Consider the following 27,478-nt stretch of genomic DNA (forward strand, 5'->3'; position numbering starts at 1 on the left):
TACATATCAAAAGACAGGAAAGGTGATGGTGATTAATTGGGATTTTTTTTTTAAAGTGCGGGACCTGGGCATGATGTAGATGGTATAGGATAAGAGGTGGATGTTGTCCTGGTTTTGACTGGGATATAGTTAATCTTCTTCCTAGTAGGTGGTATAGTGCTATGTTTTGTATTTAGAATGAGAATAATGTTGATAACACACTGACGTTTTAGTTGTTGCTGAGCAGTGCATACACTAAGTCAAGAACTTTCCAGCTTCTTGTACTACCCTACCAGTGAGGAGGCTGGGGGTGCACAAGAAACTGGGAGGGGACACAGCCAGGACAGCTGACCCCAACTGACCAAAGGGATATTCCATACTCTATGATGTCATGCTCAGTGTATAAAACTGGGGGGAGCTGGCCAGGGCAGTGATGGCCACAGCGCAGAGACTGGCTGGGCATCAGTCAGCGGGTGGTGAGCAATTGCATTGTGCATCACTCATTTTATATATTCTTTTATAATAATAATAATAATAATAATAATAATAATAATAATAATAATAATAATAATCCTTTCATTTTCTGTCGTATTAAATGGTCTTTATCTCAGCCCACTTGTCCTACCTTTTTTCCAATTCTCAGCCCCATCCCACTAGGGAAGGAGTGAGCGAATAGCCATGTGATGTTGAGCTGCCTGCTGGGTTAAGCCACACCATCACCTCTACTCAGAACTGGTAAGGCTTTGTCTGGAGTGCTGTGTTCAGTTCTGGGGTCAACAGTGCAAGAAAAATATGGACTTAGAGTGAGTCCAGGGGAGGGCCACAAAAATGATTAAGGGATTGAAATATCTCCATTCTTGGAGATATTAATAACCTGTCTGGACACAGTTGTGAGCATTCTGCTCTAGCGGATACTGCTTTGAGCAAAGGGATTGGACCAGATGATCTTGAGAGGTCCCTTCCAACCTCAGCTACTCTGTGATTCTGTCTACTAATCTAGAAGAAGCCTCTACTAATATAAGAAGCCTTTGTCTTCTTATATTTAGAAATATCAGTGCAGAATTCCAAGTTCGTTTTCCAATGTGTCCATGTTAAGTTGAGTCAGATTTTGAATAAATTATGAAACTGTTTTGGAGGTAAGAATTACAGTTGCTTCCATCTGACGAATTAGTTTCGGTAAGAAGGATTTGGTAGCCAAAATGCTACCCTGAATTCCCCTGTGCAACACTGTATTTTTAAAAAAACTTGCTTAACATCTATGTGCTAACTCTGTTCATGTCAATGACACCTCAAGTAGCATACTTTGAAAAGGGTTTTTAAATGTTCCAATGATGTTTACAGGTCAATAGAGAGCAGAATTTTTCTCTTAAAATTGAATTGCCTCTGCAAAACTGAAAATAGTAAAAAAAAGTTAAGATATTACGATAATCATTGATACTGGTACGTGAAGCTGGTTATACACTGGAAATTAGAGGAAAAATAGTATTTGTTTATAGAGTGACTTTTCATGAATAAATCTGCATATAAAACTTTAAATTAAGCTTAAGGAAAACAACAGACTCAGTGTTTCAAGTGTAATGGAAAAAAAATGAGTACCGCTTTTTAGAGCAAAAATAATATCTTCCCTAACCAAGAGACACACATTGAGGCCTGCCTGTGCAGTTATAAGAAAGATCTTAATAATCTGGAAGATCTTCAAAAATAGTCTGGAAAAGCTGCTGAATCATTATAGGATAGTTGTTGAGAACAATGTTAGTAATGGCTTGTTCCTGCTCTGTAAGCATAGCAGCTCCTTGTAAGCTATTATGTTTTAAAAAAGGTCACTTCGGAGATTTACCTTGCTGTTAAAGTTCCTTTGCCAGTCAGCCTAGGAGGAATTGTCACTGGTGAAGACTTGCATAATACTGTCCCCAGTATAGTCCCGAAAAATAATTAGGTAGTAAAAATTATAGTCCGTATCCATGGCCACGGGAGGACATCAGGCAACCAAAAACCTAGTATATAGCCAGACTGGTTTGATAATTTCTGTAGTTGGAACACACATTAATTGTACATAGTTCCACATTAGGTTGCTTCTGAGTTTAGCTGAATTATGCAGCTGACAAGCTTACTTACTCTGTGGATCTGCAGTGGTTTTTACACTTACTGATACTGTGAACCACGGGAGTATTGCCCTAAATTTCCTTGTGTACTGAACATAATGTATATGAGAGAAGAGATTTAAGCAGTTCTGACATTTCTTGTGGCATATTTTTTTTGCCTCCCTGAGCTGGAAAACCCTAAGCTTTTAAATCATTATCTAAAGCTAGAGCTTCTACAAAGACTCATGGAGCTGTGTCTTTCCTTCCACTTCACAAATTTTGCTTCTGCAGTGGTATTAACATACACACTCATCTTGCTATTTTAGCCAGAGTAAATGTTGCAGCACTAACTATCTTCTCCCTGTCTGCTTTCAACTGAAACTTAAACTGTTCATGCAAAAGAAACAGAGAGCTCTTTAGCATGCATTTTATTTAGTGTTTAAGTCGTTTTCACTTAAACATATGACTTGGGATTTAATTTGAAAAACTTGAAGCACACTTATTTTTTTTTCCTGTAACAGGAGCCAGAGCAATTGCCAAGAAGTATAAGTAGAAAAAGCAGAGCGATATTTTCAGTGGATAACTGAAGTAGCAACATATTAATAAATGGTGATAATAGCATTTGTGAGATTACTGAAGGGAAATAGAAAAGGCTTTGTGTGTTCATAGAGCTCATTGAGTATAGGCTTGTAAAATTTTTTGTACCATTTTAAGAACTTCTAGAAGCTTGCCTTCAGGGCGCTGACAATTTTGTACACATGCAGCAAAAATATATCAATGCTTTGAAAAGCTTTTAGCTTGTTCAAAGAAACCTCGAATAAACCCTGTCAATAAGTATAAAATAACAGTTTCAGAATAGAGGGAATTTTGTTGGACAGTTATAAAGACCAAAAGCATATTTAGTATACCAGATGCATGTTTAACTATCAGATTAAAAAGCCTGAGTTCTTTCTGTCTGTATTGTAAGCATATGCTTGGAGTTGAAAACTTATCTATTCTGATAAGGCCTCTAAAGGACTTTCATTTTTTTTAACTGCTAGGGGAGAATAGACCTTATTAGCCAGAAAGTTAAAATGAACACTGAACTCCTAATCTAGTTATGGAAGGAACAAAATAAAAAATGTGGACTCGTTCTTAGGAGAGCCGATAGTGAACCCTCTCTTTAGATTGCCTAACATTTCATATTATGTAAAATTTTCGTAACACCTTCTCCCCCCCGCCAAGCTGTAATATTAATACCTTGTTGTTTTCACCAACCTTTGAAGTTAGTCAGGGTCAAAGACATGTAGCTAGAGACAGTTTTTTTGTAAATATTTTGAAATTCTCATTGAATTTTAAAATGTGACAAATTACTATTTCCCTCCTTTCATTTGCCTTTCGGAAAAAGATTTTCATAGGCTGCCAAAAATGACTGAATACAGACTACAAGTCCATGCTGCTGCTGTGGTGGGACAGTGTGTATTATGAACATTCAGGACCTGCAGGAGCACCTACAGTAGAAAGAAACTATGCTGAAAGCAACATGTGGTTGATTCATGATTGATCACCTGACCCCAAAATACGTCCATTTTTCCTGAGGCTTCTTAAAGGGTAAAAGAGGAGGGGAGAAAAAGTTCTATATCCTTCCTTCTGTTCTACCAGCCCAAGCACACGACACACTATCATATCTTCCACTCTAGTATGAAAACCTTTGTTCAAAAGCAAACGTTATTTTGATTCTAAAGTCATGTTCTCAGACATTGTACTACCTTCATGGTTCCTCATGTGAATTTTATTATTTTCCTTTAAATCTTTGTATTATAATATAGTTGTTAATTATATGATCACATTATGTATAAGAGTTGCACATCATTTAATGCATGAGATTTTTTTATGTAAAGGAAATTATTACAGTGTGATGAAGAACTTTTTTTCTGTAAGGTTTTATTTTTAATACAACATCGAACGTAAAGAAGGAGCAATAATGTACATGGAATATTAGTCTGTGTTTAAAATACCAATTGTAAAGGAAGAGGCAGCATGAGGAAAATAATATGGATAATGTGTTTCTAGAAAAAGTAGTCGCTGTTCAGTTGGAAAGTTTACTCCTTTCCAAAAGGAAAATAGTCTAGAGATGTGATGACCTGAGCTGGTAGGGATATCATTCTGCATAGTTTACGTGCTGTTTTTTCAGTGTTAGAACTGTGCAGAATATTTTCATAAAGTAGTATAAAAACTTAGGAAGAGGTAGACGGTTTAATGGAAACCCGTTGGGTTTATAGAAAAATTTGGAGGCAAGGAAAGGAAATATTGAGAATTACACTAAAAGGAAGAGCATTCAGTGAGCATTTAAAGAAAAAGGGATGTGATAATAGAGAAAATTATTATTATGAACATTTGCAAGTAATCAGATGTTAGAAAAAATAAATATCAGGATCTTCAAATTTTATTGATTATAAGTAATAAGAGCAGGGGATTAGAAATTATAGAAATTTACAGAAAAATTAGCCACAGTTTTATGCTATTTGTTTTGAAATGTGTTCACTGAAATACTTGCAGGAGCATAGTCAAATATTTTTTTTTCTAATAAGCCGCAGCTCCAAAGCGTAGAAGGCTTGGACCATGACTGCTAAGGCTGGAGAATCCTCAGGAGGTAGGTGTGGTGTGATGGTGTCTGGTACTTCAATCTCCAAGCTCAGCTGTTGGTATTAGTGTTTATAAAACAGATAATGCAAGCAAAACAGTGGATAAACAGTCAGGATTCCCACATTTACTTACTTGATCATATTGGACCTCCTAGTAATGAAAGATACCTGCAAAATATATGATGAAATCTAAGCAGAGAAAACATACATAAGAAGAGGCTTAGTGTAATACGCTGTTTACACTAATTAAGGCACATTTACATGTACCTCTAATTTTGACACAGGTGCTATGGAGATTGAATATCGATGCGTAAATTCTTTTCTTTCTTTCTGTTATGCAGCTCAGAATGTGAACGCTAAAGCATGTATGACAATGACCTGAAATTACATCACAATATTTTTTTCTTCAGCCTTCGATCTGTGAACTTTGGAGGAAATATAGCCCTAAAGATGGATAATGTTCAAGAGGACTAATGTGCATTTTTCCCCCTTATTTTTTTATTAATGCATAATGAATATTGTAAGTAACAGCAAGTTATAAAAAAATGTGTGCTGTGATGATGCTGATTAGGTCATAATTTGGAATGCACTTTGAAGAGAAACAAAATCACAAACTGCATAAATACCTATGGTGCACACTTTTCTCCTTTTCTGGGGACTGCATGGGGTTTTTTTGCATTTATTCTGGAATATATAGAAGGTATGACATGATAGAGGTCAGATTTGGAAGTAGGAAAATGGAATGAAAACACTTCCTGGTAAAGTTAGTGATTAAGCAAGAAATATGTCTGGATAGTCAATCAGACATGCAGTTGGCACTTACATACACTGATAAGCAGCTATGCTTAGTTTAGCGAAGTCTACCATGCTGTCTCTGCAGCTTGGTCAGGCCTAAGTGAACCAACACTAAGCTATAGAGGCAAGAAACTGGATAAGAGAGGGGCTGCAGAAGGAAATAATGCAGTGTGCACTAGTGGCCTAAGTAGTTGCACAGCTTCTTAAGCGGTATTTTAGTCATACATTTTTATACTGGAATTTGTTTTATTCTCAGCAATAGCAAAGCCCTATTGTTTCAGTGTTTTTCTTTATTGTTTGCTAATACAGTGGTATTAATACAGAGCTCTTAATGATTAACCGTCTGCCTCTAAGGATCAACATGCCATTTGTTACAAATGACTTTCACATTCTGGAATAGTCCTAGGTCTGTTTGCAAAGTCTCTGTGAAAAAGATCTGTAAATTTAAGTCAGAATACAAGGTACACGCATTACCAGAGCTGCACAGAGCTGTGGTTTGAAGTTCAAGTGGAATAAAAACATGCACTATAGTAGCTCAGTAGCTCAACATGTATTTATGTATTATAAAGGTACCTGTACATGATTCTAGATAGTACTGTCACATAATTATGTTTTCTAAGTCTGTTCATGTCAGAAAAGTAATATATTAGTACTGTTCATGTAAAACAAACAAACACAAACAAACAGACAAAAACCCTTACAAATTTTAAATATATTATATTTACTTTCTAAATTAAATAAAAGGTAGAGATCTATGCGTATATATTTCTATGCAAAAATGCTTGGCATGAACACTGGCCTTAGAGGGCATGATAATTGAATATGTGAGATTGTTTTAAAATAAACAACTGTTAGGTAGCCTCCCTGATGTTAGTTTTATAAACTGCTGCTGATACTGCCATGACTTTTGTATTTCAAATTAAACCTAGTTTAGAATAATTTCTTTTTGTACTGTTCAAACCCATCAAGTCAGTATAATTGTCACTGCAGGGTACTAGTGATATGGTAAGAATGCCTAGACTCACTTTCTCTGGAAGAAATAAATGCTAAATAGAAAAACTCCCAGCAATTCTAATATAATTCTCAGATTTTGAAGAAATAACTTTTTTAATACGTTCCACTAAATATTCTGCCCTGTGGTCACCCTCACTGGATTAAAATTTAATCCAATTTATTAATTAGCATATATCATAACAATATCATGCACAATACATATGTCATCAACAAATATATACACTGTGTAAACAGTGTTATGTTCTGTGTTTCTTTGTATGTTCCACTTGAGGACATCAATGAGACCTAAAAAGGTTAAATGGAAGTAGACTGGTTGAATTCTGCAGGATTTTTAGTTTATACCTGAAAATCACTTATTCTGTCCACAAGATTTTGTGTTATTCCCTTCTATGTTCTCTCATATAACAGACAATATAATCCTGGGCACTGTCATATGCAGATATTATATTTTCTGATGTATCAATGGGTGAAATCCTGGCTTCATTAATATAAACAAGAGTATGTTGAGTAAAGCAAGGTTTTCACTTAAGTTCTTCTGCATCTCCTTTCAACTGTTTTGTTTGGAATAATAATAGGGCTTTTCTGTTGCTTATCCCAGTTAAAGTGTCAAAGATGCTTGTAAGTTTATTTCTGACGTGAAATGGTGATAAACCTTTCCAGGCAAGTACCTCTAAGTAAAAACCATTTGCTCTTCTTTGCTAAGAATCTTGTAATCAAAGACAATATATAAGATGAGGCATCTTATGCTTGCATGGGAGCTAATATCCCGATTAAATACAGTTCTGCTGTGTATATAGGACAGTCCCAGCAGTGTTTTTCAGCTGTGCAGACTGACCCTTTTCCAACCCTAAGCTTGAGAACAAGAACACTTCATGCATCAGATCAGTATGAAAATTAAGGTTTTTCATCTTCTGATTTTAGTTTTTCTTGGATACCTGTTAATGTCCCATTTTTGAGATTGAACATTATGATATTAACCTCTGGTCTTTTAGTCCCCCAGAATTTTGTATCCATAACATAATAAATAGCTGCCCTCTGAGCAAATGTCACTTTCATCTAGGTTGTTTGGACTCCAACAGCTTTGTTTTCAGTCTCTAGAGGATGTAAAGCATCTGTAGTAGCTGTAAAACAGGAACCAGTTTGTTTTGTCCATATCTGAATTGAGTCTCTTCCATCTCAGACACTATAAATGTGAAAATTTAATGAAGTGTAGAAAGAACAGCGGTACTATAGACATCATTACCTACCTATACCTGATGCATCTTCTCTGTTCTTTTTACAAAACTGTTCAGGTTTTCTCTGAAGTAAACTAGAACTTTCAGTGAGTGAGCTGAAGAAAAATCAGAAAGTAGTGATGTTGATTCCAACAGCCTGGATTTTAGACAAAGGCTCTGGTAAGTACTCACAATACTGTGACAGTGCCAAAATATTTCTGACCTTTTCAAGTTAATTGCCTTGAAAGTCACTGGTGTTCTGCTTTTGTTACTAAATCTTTCCCAGTGTTCATAATGTAAATGTTTTCTGAGTCACATAGTTTAGAAAATCAGAGATTTCACAACATGATAATATAGAAAGTACCTTGATATGACACAAAGGAATGATTAGGTAATATCTGGTTACCTTTCTTTTCCTCTGACTGATCTGTTTCTGATTATTCCTATTACCTCTCTTCTTAACAATGTAATTAGTGGACTGTTCTACCTGGGGAAAGTTTTGTTAAGGAATAAGGCAATAACTAAGGCTATATTAAACAGATATATCTTAAAACGTGGGAGAGTATGGAAAACTAGATTTAATGCAGCCCAGGATACTGTTGATCTTTGTTTCAAGGGCACATGGTTAACTATCTGTCTACCAGGAACCCCAGATCCTTTTCTGCAAAGCTGCTTTCCTACTGGGTGGCCCCCAGCATGTACTGATGCCTGGGGTTGTTCCTCCCCAGGTGCTGGACTTCGCACTTCCTTCTGTTGAACTCCATGAAGTTCCCGTCAGCCCATTTCTCGAGGTCCCCCTGGATAGCACAATTCTCTGGCTTTTCAGCCACTCCTCCCAGGTTTGTGTCATCAGTGAAGTTGCTGAACTTTATGTTTACCCCATTACCCAACTCATTAATGAAGATGTTGAACAGTTTTGGACCCAGTATTGACCCCTGGGGTGCACCCCTAGTTACTGGGCTCCAACTAGACTTGGTACCACTCATGACAACCCTCTGCATCTGCCCATTCTGACAGTTTTCAGTCTCTGCCCCATTCAGCAGTGGGTCCACATATTCCCAATCTTCCTTTTACTACTTAAGCACTTGTAAAAGACTTTACCAGGTTCAATGTCAGGTGGGCTCTTGCTTTTCTAATGGTGCCTCTGCCTGCTTGAGACAGTGTCTCTATATTTCTCCCAGGTTACCCATCCCTGTTTCCACCTTCTGTATACTTACTTTTTGTCCGAGTGTTGCCAGGAGTACCTTGTTCATCTGTGCAGGCCTTGTAAAATATTTTGCCTTGCTTTCCTGCTCGCTGGGATGGACAGCTCTCTTGGAGGAGGTGATCCTTGAATATCAACCATCTTTCCTGGACCTCTCTTCCCTTCAGGGCCTTATCCAATGGGATGCTGTCAAGCTGATACCTGAAGAGGCCAAAGTCTGTTCTCCTCAGGTCCTGGGCTGTGATCTTGCTTTTTGCCATGCTTCCTCCTCTCACAATGCTCAGCCCCACCATCTCATGGTCACTGCAATCAAGGCAGCATTCAACCTTCCCACTACCTTGTTTGTAAGCAAGGTCAAGCAGAGCACTTCATTTACAAATGATGTCTGTATCAATCCCATTAAGAAGGGAAGATATGCAGTTTGTTGCTTAAAGGAAACAGTTAAAGTTGAAAGATCCCCCCCTCAAAATCCACCATTAACTCTTCAGAACCCTTTATTCCAATTCTGTTGTAATTTTCACAGGGCCGTGTAATGAATACATATTCAATAGGACATCAGTTGACGGGACAGAGATCAAGTACATCTTTTGGTTACTGCTACCAGAGTTAAGCTGGAAGGAGCTATTTTTTGGAGCTTTTAGTGCTCTCTGTGTGAGAGTAGAAGGACATTAATATTTATTAGTCACATGAACACCTAAAGTTACATTTTATGTCAAATCAACAATTATGAGATATGTAGGTGAGAATTTTTCAAGCCATCTAAAAGCAGGGAAATGAGCAAATTTTTTTCAGAGCTCCTTTTCTTTGGAGTTTTCAGAGTACATTTTTCAGCTTGTACATAAAAGTTAACACTTAGCCATAGATTTTTCAAGAAAGTTCAGACAAGATAAATATACCCTATACCAAGGAGAAAAGCTAAAAAGGTGGAGCTGAGACAGACAAGCTGGACATGAGATGTGGATGGGGAGGAATCTGTCCCCAACAGTGCAATTTGAACAATGGAAAGCAAGACTGTGCTGACAAATTTTGTGGCCTTCTATGACAGGGTTGCAGTGTTGGTGGATAAGGGAAGAGCAAATGATATCATATACCTGTACTTGTGAAAAGCATTTGACACTGTCTTGCATGACATCCTTGCTTCTAAATTACAGAGACATGGATTGGATGGGTGGGCCACTCAGTGGTTAAGGAATTGGCTGGATGATCGCACTGAAGAATTGTGGTCAAAGGCTTGGTGACCAAGTGGACACTGGGGACATGTGGTATTCCTCAGGGGCTGATACTGGGGCCAGTGCTGTTTAACATCTTTGTTGGTGACAAGGACAGTGGGACTGAGTGCACCCTCAGCAAGTTTGCTGACAACACCAAGGTGAGTGGTATGGTTGGCCTGCTGGAGGGAACAATGCTATCCAGAGGCACCTTGGCAGGCTTGAGAGTTAGGCCCATGTAAACCTCATGAAGTTCAACAAACTCAAGTGCAAAGTCCTGCACATGGATCAGGGCAATCCCATGCACAAATAAATTCTGGGCAGTGAGTGGATTGGAAGGAGCTCTGAGGAGAAGGACTTGGGGGTGTTGGTTAATGAAAATCTCAGCATGAGCCAGTGGTGTGCTCTTTCAGCCAGAGAGCCAGCATTACCCTGGGCTGCATCAAAAGAAGCGTGACCAGAAGTTTGAGGGAGGTGATTCTACCCCTCCGCTCAGCTCTGGTGAGACCCCACCTGGAATATTGTGTTCAGCTCTGTGACCTCCAGTGTAAGAGGGACATGGACCTGTTGGAGTAGAGTCCAGAGGAGGGTGATGAAGATGACCAGAGGGCTGAAGCCCCTCTCCTATGAAGACAGGCCAAGAGAGTTGGGTCTGTTCACCTGGAGTAGAGAAGGCTCTGAGGAGACCTTGTACACCTGTCTAGTACTTAAAGGGGGCTTACAAGAAAGCTGGAGAGGAACTTTTCGCAAGAGCATGTAGTGATAGGATGAGGGGTAATGGCTTCAATCTGAAAGAGGGTAGGTTTAGATTAGATATAAGGAAGAAATTCTTTACCATGAGGGTGATGAAGCACCAGAACAGGCTGCCCAGAGAAGCTGTGGATGTCCCATCCTTGGAAGTGTTCAAGGCCAGATTGGATAGGGCTTTGAGCAACCTGGTCTAGTGGAAGGTGTCTCTGTCTATGGCAGGGGGCTTGAAACTAGATGATCCCTAAGGTCCCTTCCAACCCAAATCGTTCTATGATTCTATGACAAACTTCAAAGAGGTCAATTTACATGTCAAATTGTGTGTGTTTCATGAAGCTATGAGATAAGCACTGTCTGAAAAACTGATGGTTTTGCTTGTTTTTTGTGGGTTTTTTAATTCCATTGATTTCCAAAACCAATTCCTTCTGAGGGGTTGATTGAATGTTACTTAGTTTGAATGTCTCATTGATAAACAAATCCTTCCAGGTATAGGTAAGCACTGCTTGCTCAGAAGTATAAAGCAGTAGTATCAACTTTTCAAGACTGGATACAATGCTGCTAACAGTAATGGGAAATTAGAAATTGGAAATATAAATATTTTGAAACTTCTTTTTACTGTATAGAGGAGTGGAAGACAGCCAGACAAGTGTTCATCTGATTCAGTCTTTGGATCATATATTATAAACTAAAAAAAACCCAAACCAACCAACCAACTAACCAAACAAACCCAAACCAAACAAAACCCAACCAACAAAAACCCCAAAACCAGCCAAACAAATCAAACAAAAAACCAACCAAACAACAACAAAACCCAAGCAAACAAAAAAAACCCAAAAAATACATGGATTCTGAAGGAAAAAAAAAAAAAGATAAATCTAGAAATTAATCTAGAAATTAGTTCTTCAAAGATTTAATGAGAAAGAATAAGGAGAAGAAAGACAGAAGTAGTATCCATTGCCGTAGTTTCTAGGATACCTCTGCCAAAGATTCTGATCAGATGAGTAGGGTATGCAGTGTTTTATTTAGCAATTGTGAAATTAAAAGGACACAGTTCTGCACAATAAACTTTCTGACAGTCTTGGTCTAGCTTGATATGCTTCTGTTGAGTAAGCAAAAAATTTGTTCACAGTTTCTTTTATGAAGAATGACAAAACATGTTTGAGAGAGAGGCAGCAAAGACTCAGATGTAGCTATATTGTTCCTTAAAATCTACAAAGCAAGCAGAAGAGAATTTGATTTATTGATTTTAATCTACAGTAAACTGACAGGACACTTTTGTCCTGCAGTGCACCTGTTAAAGAAAATATAATTGCCGTGAAGTAGATGAAATAGATCATGGAAATGTTTCCTTCTGGCGTTTCTTCTTGGCAGATGTGCTAAATGGTTATTCCTTTTTTCAGATGGTTTTCACACTCTAAAATATGACCTGCTTTTTCTGTACTACGTAAGCCAGGCAAACTGCCCATGCACTAGCAGAAACAAAATAAATGACCTTTCTGAAACACTGGAATTTATCAGAGCTATTTAACTGGCACTTCAGTTGTGTGTGCTGTAGACATTTGAATTGGCACAGTTTTTGTGACTTCAGACTTCTCCTTTCTCCATGTCAAATATAATTTATGTTGGAAATGAACAGACAGTGAGAATGAATACTGAGGCTTTATTAATCTTTAAAATGTTGAGATCCAGGATTTTTTTTTAACTGGAGCAACTTTGGATTCTTTAATTGAAGGCATTGCAAGCTAATTAAAATCACACCAATAATTCTGCAGAGGGCAATGGTTCTATAATAACAAAGAAAATCGTGGGAGTGGAACACTTCTAAACAATACCATTAGAATTCTTCTAACAGGACCCAGTTAATGATCTGGAAAGAGGACAAAATCAGATGTTATGTTAGACTTAGGAAAGTCCAAAGCTGGGTTAAAAATAGCATATGCAGCTGCACTGAGATACTGGGGACATAGTCCTCTTCCCATCTCCTTCCTCTCAGCAATATTTTACTGTTTTGAAAAACTGATATAACTGTTTAATAAAGCAGCAGCTGTGGAAATAAAAAAAGAACATTACCCTGAATATATTTTTTTGAGTTTCAGTTGAGGGAGTTAGCTTCTTTTTCTATCTGATTCAACTCTCTTTGTTATTCATTAATACTGAATTTGTAGAAGAATGAACATAGGCACAATAACTTAGAGGAGTTGGTTCATTTAAATTTCTAAATGGGATTGTGTGTGTTGTTTACTGCCCTCTGAAGTTCAAACAAATCTATTAACCTGAGTCTGAGTGATGGCGAAATATTACTCTTGCATTGTTGAAGCCAAATATTCTTTAAAAAATATTCAAGGAAAAAATAATTAGCCCACATCTAGGGACCCTAACATAGGTCATTCAGTGAAAAATTACTTACGCATTCAATACATCTTGAAAGGCTTTATTAAAGCATAATACAAATTTTCTCAGAGCCATGCCAGATGCCACATGCCAGAGGGCAGATTAATGAGAACTGGATAGTGAAGCCACCTGCCTGATTTCTGTACTGACAATTTGCTGGAGTTTTAAGAAGTTGCTGAATATGTCTGTAATTTTTCATTGCCAGAAGTACAGTCTTAGATGTTCTTTGGCTTCCTCTTCAATATAAATGGCAACAATAGAAAATCAGTCTCAGCTGCAGGGACGCTTGTATCACTTCTGGCTGTAATGCCAATAGAGCTGTCACATTCATCACCTGACATGGTAATTATGTATATCTCAAAGAGGAGGCACTTGGTTTGCTGTAGAGTTTTGTGGCTCCATATTGACAGGGGCATAGCCAGAGTCAGAAAGATTATTATAGGAAATTGCAATTAATTACAAAATTGACACGTACCATATTGTGATCAAAACTGATATACCTCTCACTGGTTTTCTGAGATCTTAAATAATTAATAAAGCTACACTGGTTTGAAGAGGTACACTAGTAAAACATTGCCTCTGCTGTAGTTGGTTGTATCATAATATACTCCACTTCAAAGAAAGAAAAACGTCTAAAAGTCTTGCAAGTTTCAGTGATGCTTATTTCTCAGCTTTTCAGAGGTATCTCTGGTAAAATGCTATGAAAATATTAAATTTCCTCTCAGAGAAGCACAATGATATTTTCTTGTGTTTACTCAGCTCTTCTTTGTTCTGTTTTTGATTAAAGAGTCCTTTTACATCTCTCCTGGTTATTGCTTAATGCTAACTGTTGCAATCCTTAGTAAAGAAACACACCTCTGGTGCAGCTTGTCAGACTATCAAAATCAGCCGTCTCCAGTCATGCTGCAAGGTGCAGCCTCTCTCAGTATCATCATCTGGCTGTCATGGTAAAAGGTTTGTCTAAGGCAGAAGCTTTATCTCTGGTAGCTTGTCTTGGAAATGTTTTGGTGAACTAGCAGCTAATGTCTGTCTACTGCTTCTGAGTGTCTATAGGGTTGTTCCTGTAACAGAAATGGCAGTAGCTATCCAGGTCTTGGTCTAATTTATGTAGTGATAATCAGGTGATAGAGGTGAACAGACTTTTAAACAGAAATATTTGGGGAGAGGTAGCAGAGTATCTTATGGCAGTTTAAAGTACTGAGAATAACAAATAAAATAAATATGCCTCTAAATGCACTGCTTAGCGGTCTGGTCCTCATTTCTTCTGACTGACACATGTGATGACTTGTTAAATATTCTATATAGAATGATCTGAGTGGCATTATAACCTGTGTACTACTAAATATGTCATCATATTGAAAAAAAAAAACCCTAAAATTGTGACAAAGTACTGTTGTAGACAGCTGTCTCAGTAGAGATTCTAGGAGGAAACAAAGACTAAGATTCCTTCTCAATTCAAGCTGCTCTTTTCATCTACACTACTGGCATATTTCCATATCATTATTTTAAAACATGAAATCAACCCTGTCAGCAATTTCTTCATACTCCGGACTTGCAGATTGTTTGCTGGAACCTTTACTTCACCAACATTCTTGAATGCCCTTGGTTTTCTAATGAGATTCCATTTCTGTGTAATCATTTCTGTGGAATTTTCCTGCATGATTCTTGTCATCCACCTTTTTATTTTATTACTGCTACCTTATTTTCAAAAAATGAAACAAGATCTGAATGTCCATAGATGTTGAAAAAGGCTTGATTGAGGTGAAAATACCAAGATCATTTGGTATAGAAATCTTAGTGACCAGAAATCAGATATATAATACAAGTTTCCATCTCTTCATAATTCAGTTCAACAGTGTGAAATCAGGGTATGGCTCCCTACAAAAAGGTGAGATTCTATCTGGAAACCCATGTAACCCTAGATACAGATGAATGGAATGGAATGGAATGGAATGGAATGGAATGGAATGGAATGGAATGGAATGGAATGGAATAGAATAGAATAGAATAGAATAGAATAGAATAGAATAGAATAGAATAGAATAGAATAGAATAGAATAGAATAGAATAGAATAGAATAGAATAGAATAGAATAGAATAGAATAGAATAGGAGTGTTTCAGTTGGAAGGGACCTACAGTGGTCATCTGTTTTGGCCAATCTGAATTTGAAAGCATTTAAACTCAAGTAAGTCATCATTGCCCACAGGCTGGAGTAGAGTGTGCCAAAAGTTTAGTCTTCTAAATTAAGAACTATTTAGGTGTACCCCCAGCTACAATGTCCAAAAAAGATCTGGCTTCCTTATTCCAACTCTCTAGAAAAGTTGGCATCATTCATTCCTTAGGTGCAGGAAGTTCATAACAGGTTTCATCCCAGGACTATAAGAGTCTGACTCCTGAATCTGGAGGATTTTTTGCTTTCTTTTCAGGATTGTCTGTGATTGGTGCAACTAGGACTCACTTTGTTACCTCTATTGAATTCCTTCCTTTTTGGGGGAGAAGGTTCCAGGACTGGCAGGTCTGGCAGGAGCAGAGTCACAGTGCAGCCCAGGAAGCTGCCCCCCACATGGACAGAGACCGCTCAGAGGAGCCGTCAGCAGGACCCAGAGATAACTGAATGAACTTCCTTGGGATCAGAGGAGAATAGCAAAGGTCGATGCAGCTCAGAAAGCCACTGAACTATCCAAAGCTGTGTCTACAAGCAAGGATCTGTCTCCAAGGATGCAATGAGCAGAGGGGATAATTGTTTATGAAACTCTTTAATTTTCATTCTGTCTGATGTAGTAACTTTTTACACTTTAAAAGCTGGTCTACATTTTTTTTTTTTTTTTAATATATATAACCTGTCCCTTCTTCTGTTTAAAAGTCTTTTGTCTTCTCACATTATATTTCTATAGAAAAAGGTCTAAGGAAGCCCAGATCAAAGCTCTAACCAGTACTAGCTTCCTACAAATCAAACATTTCTGGGCATTCTGTTATTTTTATAGTTCCTGTCTGTAAAGGACACCCTCAGCTGATCTTTGGTGTGGCTTTCTGTTGGTCTTGCCATGATGGTGGAAATAATAACTTCCTGAAAGTGAAACCTTTGCTCTGCGAATTCTTCTTAGTGCTTCCTTCTACACCAACACTGTGTCTGTTTTCAATGGCTCTTAAAGAAAGTGCGTATGTTTTCCTTTTATGGCCTCTGGATTTTTCTTAGCTACTCTTCTGCTTATGTGCTTAAATCTGTAAAACATTTAATGACTCAGCTTGTTTGAAATATGCAGTTCTTTCCTTTATGGTGCAAGCAGCAAGAGACCTAAGCAATATAGTTGACTTTGACTGACTGTGGGCAGCAGGGTTCTTCCTGTGCTTCACCAAATCTGCTACGATGCATGGATTGTGAGAGGAAATGAAGTCTAGTGTCCTGAGGGTAGATTTCTCAGCCATATGTGGGACTAGAGAAGTATTTATAGTGTCACTTGTGACTAGGATGGATTTTTTTTCCAGCTGATTCCAATTCTTGCTGCTCACCTCTGTGTTTTCTCACACCTGCTTGTAATATTCACGGATTTGTACAATCACACACAAGTGAGACAATCTGCATAAAAAATTCATAGCAGGTTTTTAGATCAGGGCATTATGGAATGTGGTATAGTCACTTGTTACGCAGCGGTGCGTCTTATCAGCAGGTGCCCTTGCCGTGTTCAGCAAATGATACTTCTGTTCCTTCTCTGGCAGGTGGTCTCAGAACTACAAGTGTTCAGTGCATCTGGCCCCAGTGCATGGGGACAGCATCAGCATAAAGACTGCCATTTCTAATTACTAACAAATCAGAAACTGGAGCGGGAGGATCCTTCCAGTCCTGACTTCTTTTGAGTCATGTGCCACTCCTAAGCTGTAGCAATGTGTAATTAGCCAGTTTATGTTTGTTATTCACTGCAAAGCTCCCTTCATAGGACCTTTCAAAAAAGGCTCTACCTCATCTTTAAGTATATTCTTGCTGGGCTTTTCTCATCTAAAGGAAATACAGCAGGAAGATCAAGAATTAGGGCTATAAAACACCCAGGTAAGGACACAAAAGACAGTGAATAAATCACCAGTGTTGCCTGTTGATTCAGACAGGTAGGACACTATGAAGAAACAGTGTTTCACAGTCATTGTCAATCTTAAGGTTGAAAAGCATTAAGCCAAAGGTAGAAAATGCACATCCAAACATTAGACCACAATCTCCAATATAAGAAGGACCTGGAAGACATTATGAGGACTTGACGGCTACTGTCGTCGTCCATCATGGCCAGACTACTTAGTGCTTGTGAATATATGGATATGAAATAATTATCATAAAAGAATGAATGAGTTAAATCCATGAGAGAAGGACTGTGAGTGAAATTAGTTTTGATTGAAATAAAATTCCGTTTCCTTCCTTTATGATCTGTCACTGAGTTTAGTCACAATACTTGTGCAACACCAGCACCCTGAGTTAAATTCAGAAACACATAACCATTTTTACATTGTATGAGTAACAGTGATATTATGACATTTAGAGGAGGCAGGAGAGGAGCCTCATAACATTTGAAAATTGAGTAAGTGTAATTCAAAACTTAAGAAGGAAGAAGCAGGAGGAGTGAATTATTGTTCCTTTCCTTGGCGTGTCAGAGGGTAAGTAAGGAGGTCCTGTCACTATTAACCCAATATTAAAAACACATGTTCTGTTGAGATGTGGCTGCTTTTATTAACACAAATTACAGTCGACAAAGTTCATTTCTGTGGATAAGCAATCCTACATTTCCAAAAGTGTTTTACTTATGGTTATATGCATTGTTTGTGTAGCATTTAATTCTCATTGTTTGCTGTGTTTCTGAGTGAGAACATAGTATTAGACTGTAGGGTCAAATCCACAATTCTCAGTTTGCTTTTAGGTTTTATACTTTTGTAAAGGCGATCTGTTCAGCCATAGCCTTAGAATGTTCTTGCTGCTTAGCATTTGCTGAGGCTCCCTGTGCTATTTGTGTGCAGAAAAGAAGACATACCTACATTCACATACTGAAGCAAGAAAGAGAGAAAAGGAAACATGAACCGGGAAACACAAGGGTGTTTATCTAGACCACTGTCCTAGGCTGATGAATTTTCCCTAAGCAGAGAGGGAAGGACATTGCTGTGGTGCTCAGCACTGGCTTTGTGAAATGCCATGTACTCCTTACAATGTCACAGACCCCTCTGTGCTAATGGGAATTTTGCCTGCTATGAGTCATTAATACCGAGATGACCATCTGCTTGTTTCTGCTTCTGGGTGAAGGCAAGGACTGCCTTTTTTCACATGAAGTGGATCTGCAGCCAATGTTTGTTTTTTAATATCTTTGTTAATGGAAGAGCAAGGGCCTGCATCAAATGAATAATTATCCTAGAGGCTTGGTGCCCATTAGTGACACAGGAAAAGCTGTCAGGACTGTGCAATCCTGAAACCAATAGTGGGAGTTTATAGCATTTGAAAAGGTGACAGCTCAAACTCTTCCTCTGTATTAAAGCTCTGCTAATGTGCTGATGTGGTTTTACACAGAAAACTATGGCCCTCCAAATATTAGTCACCAACACTCATATAGTATCTTCTACAACAGAGGGCACAGTGCTGCTTTCTGATATAATGCATTTGAGTCTTCTCATTAGAGTAATTTGCACTTTCCTTGCAGAGGTTTAAAACATAACCATTTTTATTTTCATATTATTTGTGCTGGAACACTAACTTGAAACATTGCAGAGCAGCTGAGAATGATTTTGTCTAAGTGAAAACATCAATGACTGTCAGCTTAGAGAGATGTGCAGTCTCCACTAAAGCATCATTAGCCTTTGATTCAGTCCAGGACCAAACACTATTGAAACGGGTATGAAATTATGTGACATTTAAAGGATGTAGTAGGCTACATAAGAATTAGTAGCTAAATTCAAGAGTGTTATTGTTAATTGCATCCCCAGTGTTAACCTAATCTTTCCTACTGCAGTTTCTAATTATTTTAAGAACTGTCTAGTAGAAGTTTTAATGTGTCCCCTACTCCTTTTCAGATGGATGTTTATTGGCTGATTACAGAATTTTACAAGTAAAAGCAAAGTTAGTGATTATTCACTATATTTCATAATGTTCTAAAACAGCTTAAATGATCAACAAAGAAATTTTAATGGCTCAGCTGACATTTAGATTTTGAATGTTGTCATGAAACAACCAAACATTTCCTTTAATGACTTGTCTTGGAATCCCAGATAAATAATGCCAGGGATGAAATACATTATTCTGTGTAGTGTTATGTTATTTGTTTAGACAGATAAGACTGAATAGGTTGAACAACATGTGTACCTGTAGAACCAAGAGTCCACCAAATCTGACTATTTTTACTGTCTTTCAGGTGTCACTTTCAGGAATATAGTACCTGATCATTGCTAACTGAAGTCAAGAGAAAGATTTTCAGTGGTATCAGACAGAGCTGCCGTTATACCTTTTATGCCAACAGAAATTCTGTCTAAGATAAATGCAGCACAGAATACTGAAGCTCAATATATCCCAGTTTTGTGACTGGATGGAAAGCGGGGCTGTTCCTAACCTGTGTTAGAGCAACTGGGGTTACTCCTTGTATAAAAGTTGGGTTCTTGTTTGTCTGCGAAGTCCCAACTATCCCCAGGAAGTGGAGGATCATCAGAGAGAGTGTTACAAGTCACCCATACTTGAAACATCACTATATTGCACCGTATTCCTCTCAAATACAGGAACTAATATGCAGATAATGGAAAAATTAAGCCTTTGTTGCATATTCTTACTTGATGTCCCTGAAGAGTCAAATGACAGCTTTTCACACTTTGCTATCTTTTTATGCTACATGTATCACCTTATGTCCACATGGCTGCCAAGAACTTCTGATAGCAGCAGTAGTAGTAATAATAGGACTTACACTTTTATATTTCTCAGAGTCACAAAATGGTTGAGGTTGGAAGGCACCTCTGATCCACCCCCCCTACTCAAGCAGGGCTACCTAGAGTCAGTTGCTCAGGAACAATTCCAGAAGGCGTTTGAATATCTCCAAGGATGGAGATTCCACCACCTCCCTGGCCAACCTGTGCCAGTGCTCCGTCACCCTCACAATGGAAAAGTGTTTCCTCACATTCAGAGGGAACCTCCTCTGCTTCATTTTGTGCCCATTGCCTGTGTTCCTGTCACTGAACACCAGTGAAAAGAACCTGGCTCTGTCTTTTTTACACCTCCCTTCAGGTATTTGTACATATTGATGAGACCCTCCTTGAGCCTTCTCTGTGCTAGACAGTCCCAGTTCTTTCACTGTTTCCTCATAGGAGAGATGTTCCAGTCCTTTCATCATCTTTCTGGCTCTTTGCTGGACTCTCTCCAGCATGTCAATGTTTCTCTTGTACTGACGAGCCCAGAACTGAACACAATATTCCAGGTGTGGCTGCACCAGTGCCAAGTAGGAGGGAAGGATTGCTTCCCTTGACCTGCTGGCAATACTTTGTCTAATGCAGCCCAAGATACCATTAGCATTTTTCAGCGCAAGGACACATTGCTGGCTCACAGTCAGTTTGGTGTCCAATAGGACCCTCATGTCATTTTGTGCAAAGCTGCTTTCCTGCTGGGTGGCCTACAGTGCGCACTGGTGCCTGGGGTTGTTCCTCTCCAGGTACTGGACTTGGCACTTCCCTCTGTTGAACTCCATGAGGTTCCTGTCAGCCCATTTCTCAAGGTTGAGGTCCCCCTGAATAGCAACACAACCTTCTGGCTTATCAGCCACTCCTCTCAGGTTTGTGTCATCAGTGAACTTGCTGAAGGTAAAGTCTACCCCATCACCCAACTCATTAACAAAGGCGCTGAACAGTTTTGGACCCAGTATTGACCCCTGGGGTGCACCACTAGTTACTGGCCTCAAATTTAACTTTGTGCCACAGATCACCACCCTCTGGGCCCTGCCATTCAGCCAGTTTTGCTTCACCTCAGTTTCCTTCAGATTTTCTTCATACTGAGTATGGTTTATTACTCAAATCTAAGTGGAGCTGAAGTAATCACATCTCAAGAGAAACAATTTGTTTAAATATATTTAATTTTAGACTTGCAGTGGTTAGGTAATGGAAGTGAATGTTCTGATCTGTCACTTTAACATTTTGTGCAAATTCCTGTTAAGAGTTTTATTTTAGATAGCTGCTGGTAGTATATAAAATACTGTTGCTTTACTTTTGATTTTCTTTCTTTGCTGACTACTTTGCTACTGAGTAGTGCTAGATTTAGTTATCTTTTCCGTTTGCTGCAGGAATAATGGAAGTACTTGTAGACTCCCATGCTGATACTTTCATTTCCACCTGTAGAGATGATAAAATAAGTTTCTGCTACTCATTCACCTCTTGACTTCTCTAGCAGCTCATAATTGGTATGGACAACTGGATATTTTGAGAGGTCCCCAAATCACTGAATTTTGGCCATTTAAAAGTTATCAGAAGACAATTCTCTTCAGCAATAAGTAGTGTTCAGAATAGTGTCGACTTGCTTATTCTAGAAGTATTGGACTAACTTTTGTACTTGTTGGTGGATTGTCGTGTTCTTTCATCTGAACATTCAGATTTCTGCATAAGGATGAGATTAGATAGCATGAGCTATTTTGTAATACAAAAGTGTGACTATGTGCTTTACTAAACAAAATCTGGAATCACCTATGTCCTGTCCTTGTGCTTTTCAAATTAACAGAGACTTCTGATGATGGAACTCTAATAGGGTAATTTTCAGCCTACTCGAATGAAGAAGAAAAATGACACAGGCCATCTCTAAAATAGAAATGTGATTTGGTCTTTGAAAGAGATTAAAGAATTGTTGTGTAGTTTTATTTTGTTCCTAAACCTTTCATTTTCAGTGTCCCTTTTATAGATAAATGCCTTGATGTGACAGGAATTCTTAAATATGGAGAGAACACCTATTTTTATTTCCCCTCGCCCCCAGTATTTCTGGTCAGAGCACAGAAGAGCTTGCTTTACATTGCCAGTTGCAAAAATACAAGATTCATCAGAATATGAAGGTTTCTGGGTGCACCATCGACTCTTTGAATCTTTTGAGATTTGTCCACAATGTATAATGTATCTCAGTCATGAGATTGTGAAGGGTGCATTCTTAAGACTTCTAATGTTGGAGAGTCAATGGAAATACCAAAATTTACATGACAATACTTATTTTTAAACCAAACTTTTTCGACAAAAAAAACCCTTAGAGCTGCTAGTTTTGTTTGTTGGCTGTCATGCCTCTTGTCCCAGGGGTAACCATTCCTGGCTGTTCTTGTTGTACTGTGACACTGACAGTTTTTTGCTGCAGGGGATCTTCACATATTTTCCCCCAGTAAAGAGACAGTAATATGATGTCATTTTAGCTGTTTTGGGGAACAGAAACAGTGAGAAAGGCAAACACAAAAGAACTGGAACTGCAGGGCTCACAGGATTAGCAAGTGGCTATGAGGTGCCTGTATTCTATTCCTGGCTCTGTCATTGTCTTCTGCTATTTTGAAGTAGTAAATTAACCTTGTTCTGTGACTGCAGCACCATTTATAAAGTGGGAATGATAATGCTTAGCACCACAAAGGGGCAGTGTAATTCTTTGCTAATTAATATTTATAAAGTGCCAGATTATCCATTGTTCTGCACCTTTGCAGTCATTTACATTTGTGCAAAATGAAGACAAAGTGGCTGAAAAGTTCTGCTGTATTTTATACTGGCTTTGCGAGTTTGAAGGGCTGTACAAAGATTACAGCAATGGAGAATCTGTCTCAAGTAATTTTCAAGATACTTTTGCCTGCAGGCATAGACCTACTAATTCAAGAGTGAAAGCACCTATAACAGATATATCCGCAATTCCCTTGCTTAGAATATGGCACACAGGAAAGTTACTGTGGTGTTAGTTAAGGCACAAACTTGTAGGGTGCTACTTCACAGCAAGCAACTTGTGTGCATGTTCTTACATCCTAATGTAGTTTATCTGCCAATGAAAAAGGATTAAAGTGTATTTACTTACTGTGAAAGTGTAAAAATTAGCAATCTAGCTTTATATTGCAATAAACCACACCTGCAGATGTTTTGGTAAGTTTAGTGATCAAATTTATGTACTTCTCTTGCTGCAACATTGTAGCAATAGTTGTAGGGATTATGAGGAACACACGAGTTCAATGATCCAAAAGAAGTCAAAACGTTTGGGGTTTGTTCCTTCAGCTGCTTTCTTCTTTTTACAAGAGGAGCCTTTGGATGTGAGCATACCAGTAGTGTTTACCTTCTGGAGATCTTCCAAGTGTCCCTGATAGGTTAATAGAATCACTACTCTGTCATGATTCTCGTTTGGGCTGCCCAGAAGGCAGCAAGATAAACGGCCATCTTAATTGACGAAAATGAACAAAGAAAACAGCTAACAGAAAAATCTTCAAGTCAGCACAGCAAGAAGATGTCTGTTTTGTCATTTGGCAAGAAGATCTTTGCAGACCCTTCTGGCAGGCTGACTCTGATCAATGCCTGTTTACTGTGCTAAACCCAGCTTTTCTTGCCACTAAACTTTTTTTTTTTTTAAATCTTACTGCATGTGATATTCTAGGCTCTGAGGGAATGAGTAAGGGGTGTCAGTAGTTTTTGAATTATGAAAAGGAAATTTATTACTTATTAGGTTGTTTATCTGCTGTTCTCATAGGCTGAAGGCAGAAGGTGATTGTGGCTTTGTTCCTGCTCAGTTCAGATTTAATTTGAAAAATGGTGGAAAGAAGAAATTTTATTCAATTGTTGTCTGTTTGTCCTCAACACTTTGCTTTGCATTCAGCAGTGGCCAGAATCATGTATATGTTAATCACAAAATTGCTTTAGTGCACATTCTTATTGCCTCTTTGATTATGGGCCTGTCACCAAGAGCCTAGCTGTTCAGACTACTTTCTGATTAATCATGCTCTTCTCATCAGACACTTCACTTGTAGAGTATCACATAATGATCTTCCTCACTGAGAGTTAAAGGTTTCCCAATAAATAGAAACTGTGACTGTTGGGAACTCCAGACAGTGTGGTATCTATTAATTAAAGTGATAGGAAACTATTCAGTCTGCAGTTTGTCTCTAGAAGATTAGCACATTAAAATATTCACTCTTTATGGTTCCAAGCAAAAAAGTAGGGTAAGAAAAACACTGGATGAGGTGTTATGAAGTAAGCATGAGTGTGATCAGGAAGTATGAACTGATATTAAATTAATGCCCTACCTTGCAGGCTCTGTGGTGGTTCTCCATCTGCTGTTATTGCACAAACAGAAATGTGTTTTCTTTTGACATCTGTTTCATGTTTGTGTTTGCTCAGAGAAAGCATCAGGTAACTGAAATAATCCAGTTCATCCTGTCATAAAAACAAGGACAGAGAGGCCTGTATCCTATTCAGTCTATCAATCTATAGCCACTGTAATATGTGCTTTAGTTTCTTGTCCAGTCTGTAGCTCAAGAAACAAGATTTCTACTGCTTCCCTGGGCAGAGTCCTCTGCAGTCTGACACCATGGGCAATAGGCATGTTTTCTTACATGTGACAATGGACCAGTTAGAAAACTGTATTGCTCTCTTGATATCCTCTAGTACAAAAAGTAAAACAGGTTCCAGAAGGTGAAATTGAGTGAATTAGGGAGGCAGAGAGCGAAGCACTAAAATCTGCTTTCATGCCTTGTCTGCTGCATGAATGTTCTGAAGATTCAAATCTTTGTGTTGCGTGCCCCCCTCAATATTTACTGTTTGCAGGAATGTCTTCTTGTTCTGTAGCACTGCAAGATGCAGGGGCATAAAAAATCTGGCACTGCCAATTCCAGTGATGTGATGATGGGTACACTATATTTGTATGTACATTATGTATGTGTATTATACATACCTTGGAAAGACACTATTTTGATCAATGATCAAAATAGTGATCAATGATAGATAAGTCACTAATCAGTCGATATAAATAATGGCACTGGTTTGGTAAGGCTTTTTAGATCTTGAGCAAAATGAGATTTACCTTATCAAAACAAGGGTTTGTCCTAGTAACCACGTTGTTGTGGTTTACAAAGTTACTGCATAGTGCCCGACTTGCAGTATTGTTTATGAGTTCACCCTTAGCCCATGGAAAATGTAAAGAAAATTTGATTTAGTTTAGTCAGCAATTAAGGAATCTTAAACTGCATCCGATTTCCTCATATTGAAAGGAAAATAAAGGTAAATAGACACAGCATGGTTCAGTTGAGTCAGGGTAACCTGTCAGACCACAGCAAGGTGACTGTATACATTATTCCTTATTCTGCTCTACAGACCACAGAGAGAACAGAGAAGCAGTATAATACAATAGCTGATATAAGGCTTCTGAATTTCAGGACATCTTCGTTCAGTCTCTACTTTTCCACTGACTTGAAACATGACACCCAAAAAAATCATTATAAACTCCACACCTTAGCTTCTCCAAATGTTGGCAGTGGGTAATAATTCTCAGCTGCTCCTGGAAGACACTTTTATATCCTCTGATTAAAGGTCAAATTTAATGATATAGCCTTTCATAAAGACAAATTGATTCAGCTTTGTTACGTACCAGATTTTTTATTAATAGATCCCTTAACCGAGAAAATTCCTCTGTGTTATCAAGTAACTGACAAAATCTAAAATACTTTTTAGGTGTGGCTTAAGTGCAGCTAAAACAAGATACACCTTCAGTCAGATGAGTGAAAACTGTTTGTGAGGATGAAACTGAGCCCTAAATGTCCCGTTAGTGTAAGACTTATATACCAAGTTAGTCAGGCACAAATGCTTCTCTCTAAGCCTTTCTGGGGCAGGTGGAAATCATGCATGCAATTTATTCTGTTCTTGTAGGGCATGTAGAGGGATATCTGGCCTGTTTCTTTAAATGTACGTCATGTAATGTGTTTTCCTGAGAGAATGAAGGCTACAGATCTGTGCCTGGCGGTTTGGGCATAAACCAGCAATTCTGTGGTAAGTCTTCTATTCTTTGGGAGGTGGTTGCACTGTCTTATGGTGATTGCTAAAAAACCTCTGACTTCTGCACTGGTGAAAGTTCCATTTGGTAGTGAGCTGTTCTTGTGTCTGCGCGCTGTTGGCCCTGGACTTACATTAGTACATGGCAACATCTAGTGTGATCACTGAGCACCTGGCAGGTAGAAACAGACTTTGAATGTGGCTGTCATGCAGAGCTGGGAGAGACAATGGGTCAGATGCATCTGTGGAATAAGACTGTCTTTTCTGAAATGTGAAGAAAGAGTAATAATATGAAAACTAGCGGGCAAAGTTTTAATTTGGGAGTTATAATTGGAAAAAGCATTAATTTAAGCAAGTAATATATTTTCCCTTAAATGTCCCCAAGTTTCAATCCAATTATTGTAAGTTGGAATTTAAAGTTTAAATTATACTAACACATTTTAATACATTTTACGTCAATTTATTAAGGCCTCCACACGTACAAGTGCAGTTAAATTTAATCTGAAACTCAGCCTTAACAAAATAATAATTTAGCAAGTCTCTGCAGTCTGCCCAGATCTGTTGAAATAGAGAACATATTATTTGATCTGCTACATTTGAGGTAGGAATGGACTGAGTAAGTTTCCCAAACTTTAAGAAGTGGAGAGAATCAAGAATTAAAGGTAGAACAAGATTAGTTCCTACAAGCCTCTTGAGAAACATTCAGGCTCATATTGAGTCTCTCAGTATCTCACAAGGAGCTGCTTCAGGGAGTTAAATTCATTAGAAAAAAATCAAAGCGTACAGATATCCTCTTCAGAATGTATTTATTTTACAAACGGAGGATTGGGTGATCAGTGCTGGCAAGTGAGAGAGGAAGGAGGACATCACTGAGAGTGAAGGAGATGTGGTTCCTCTTAGCAGTAACACTAAATTTGATTGCCTCAGTCATATAAAAACCCCACCAGTAGCTGAACAAAGTTGCTGCAGTTTTGTTCACTGAAGTAAAAGTGTGAAGTATTTTAAGCCAAATGGACACTGGTGAATGAAATCCTTTTGAAATTATTTTCCCTTTTGATGACTTTTTCAGATCAGAATTACACTTAAGCCAAAAGGTTGTCATCAAGCATTTGTTTTAATTTACACTTTGATCAAGTTATTATGTCATAAACTTCCACATCCCTAGTTCAGCTTTTCCATAATTTTATTTCATACATTGTCAAAAAATAAAAAACAAACTAGAAAAATTCTAGTGAGAAACATTCTAGTAAA

General features: G+C 38.2%; 1 long non-coding RNA gene across 1 annotated transcript in view; it reads left to right on the plus strand.

The window, feature by feature from the left end:
- The first annotated feature begins 480 nt into the window (after positions 1–480).
- Positions 481–27,478, plus strand: part of LOC110358565 (uncharacterized) — an 88,465-nt gene continuing 61,467 nt past the window's right edge. The window contains exons 1-3 of the long non-coding RNA XR_010473264.1: positions 481–714; positions 4,631–4,692; positions 7,786–7,887. This is a non-coding gene — a long non-coding RNA (uncharacterized LOC110358565). The remainder of the gene's footprint in view (positions 715–4,630; positions 4,693–7,785; positions 7,888–27,478) is intronic.

This window comes from Columba livia, chromosome 5 (assembly GCF_036013475.1).
Source record: "Columba livia isolate bColLiv1 breed racing homer chromosome 5, bColLiv1.pat.W.v2, whole genome shotgun sequence".
NCBI classification, from domain to species: Eukaryota; Metazoa; Chordata; class Aves; order Columbiformes; family Columbidae; genus Columba; species Columba livia.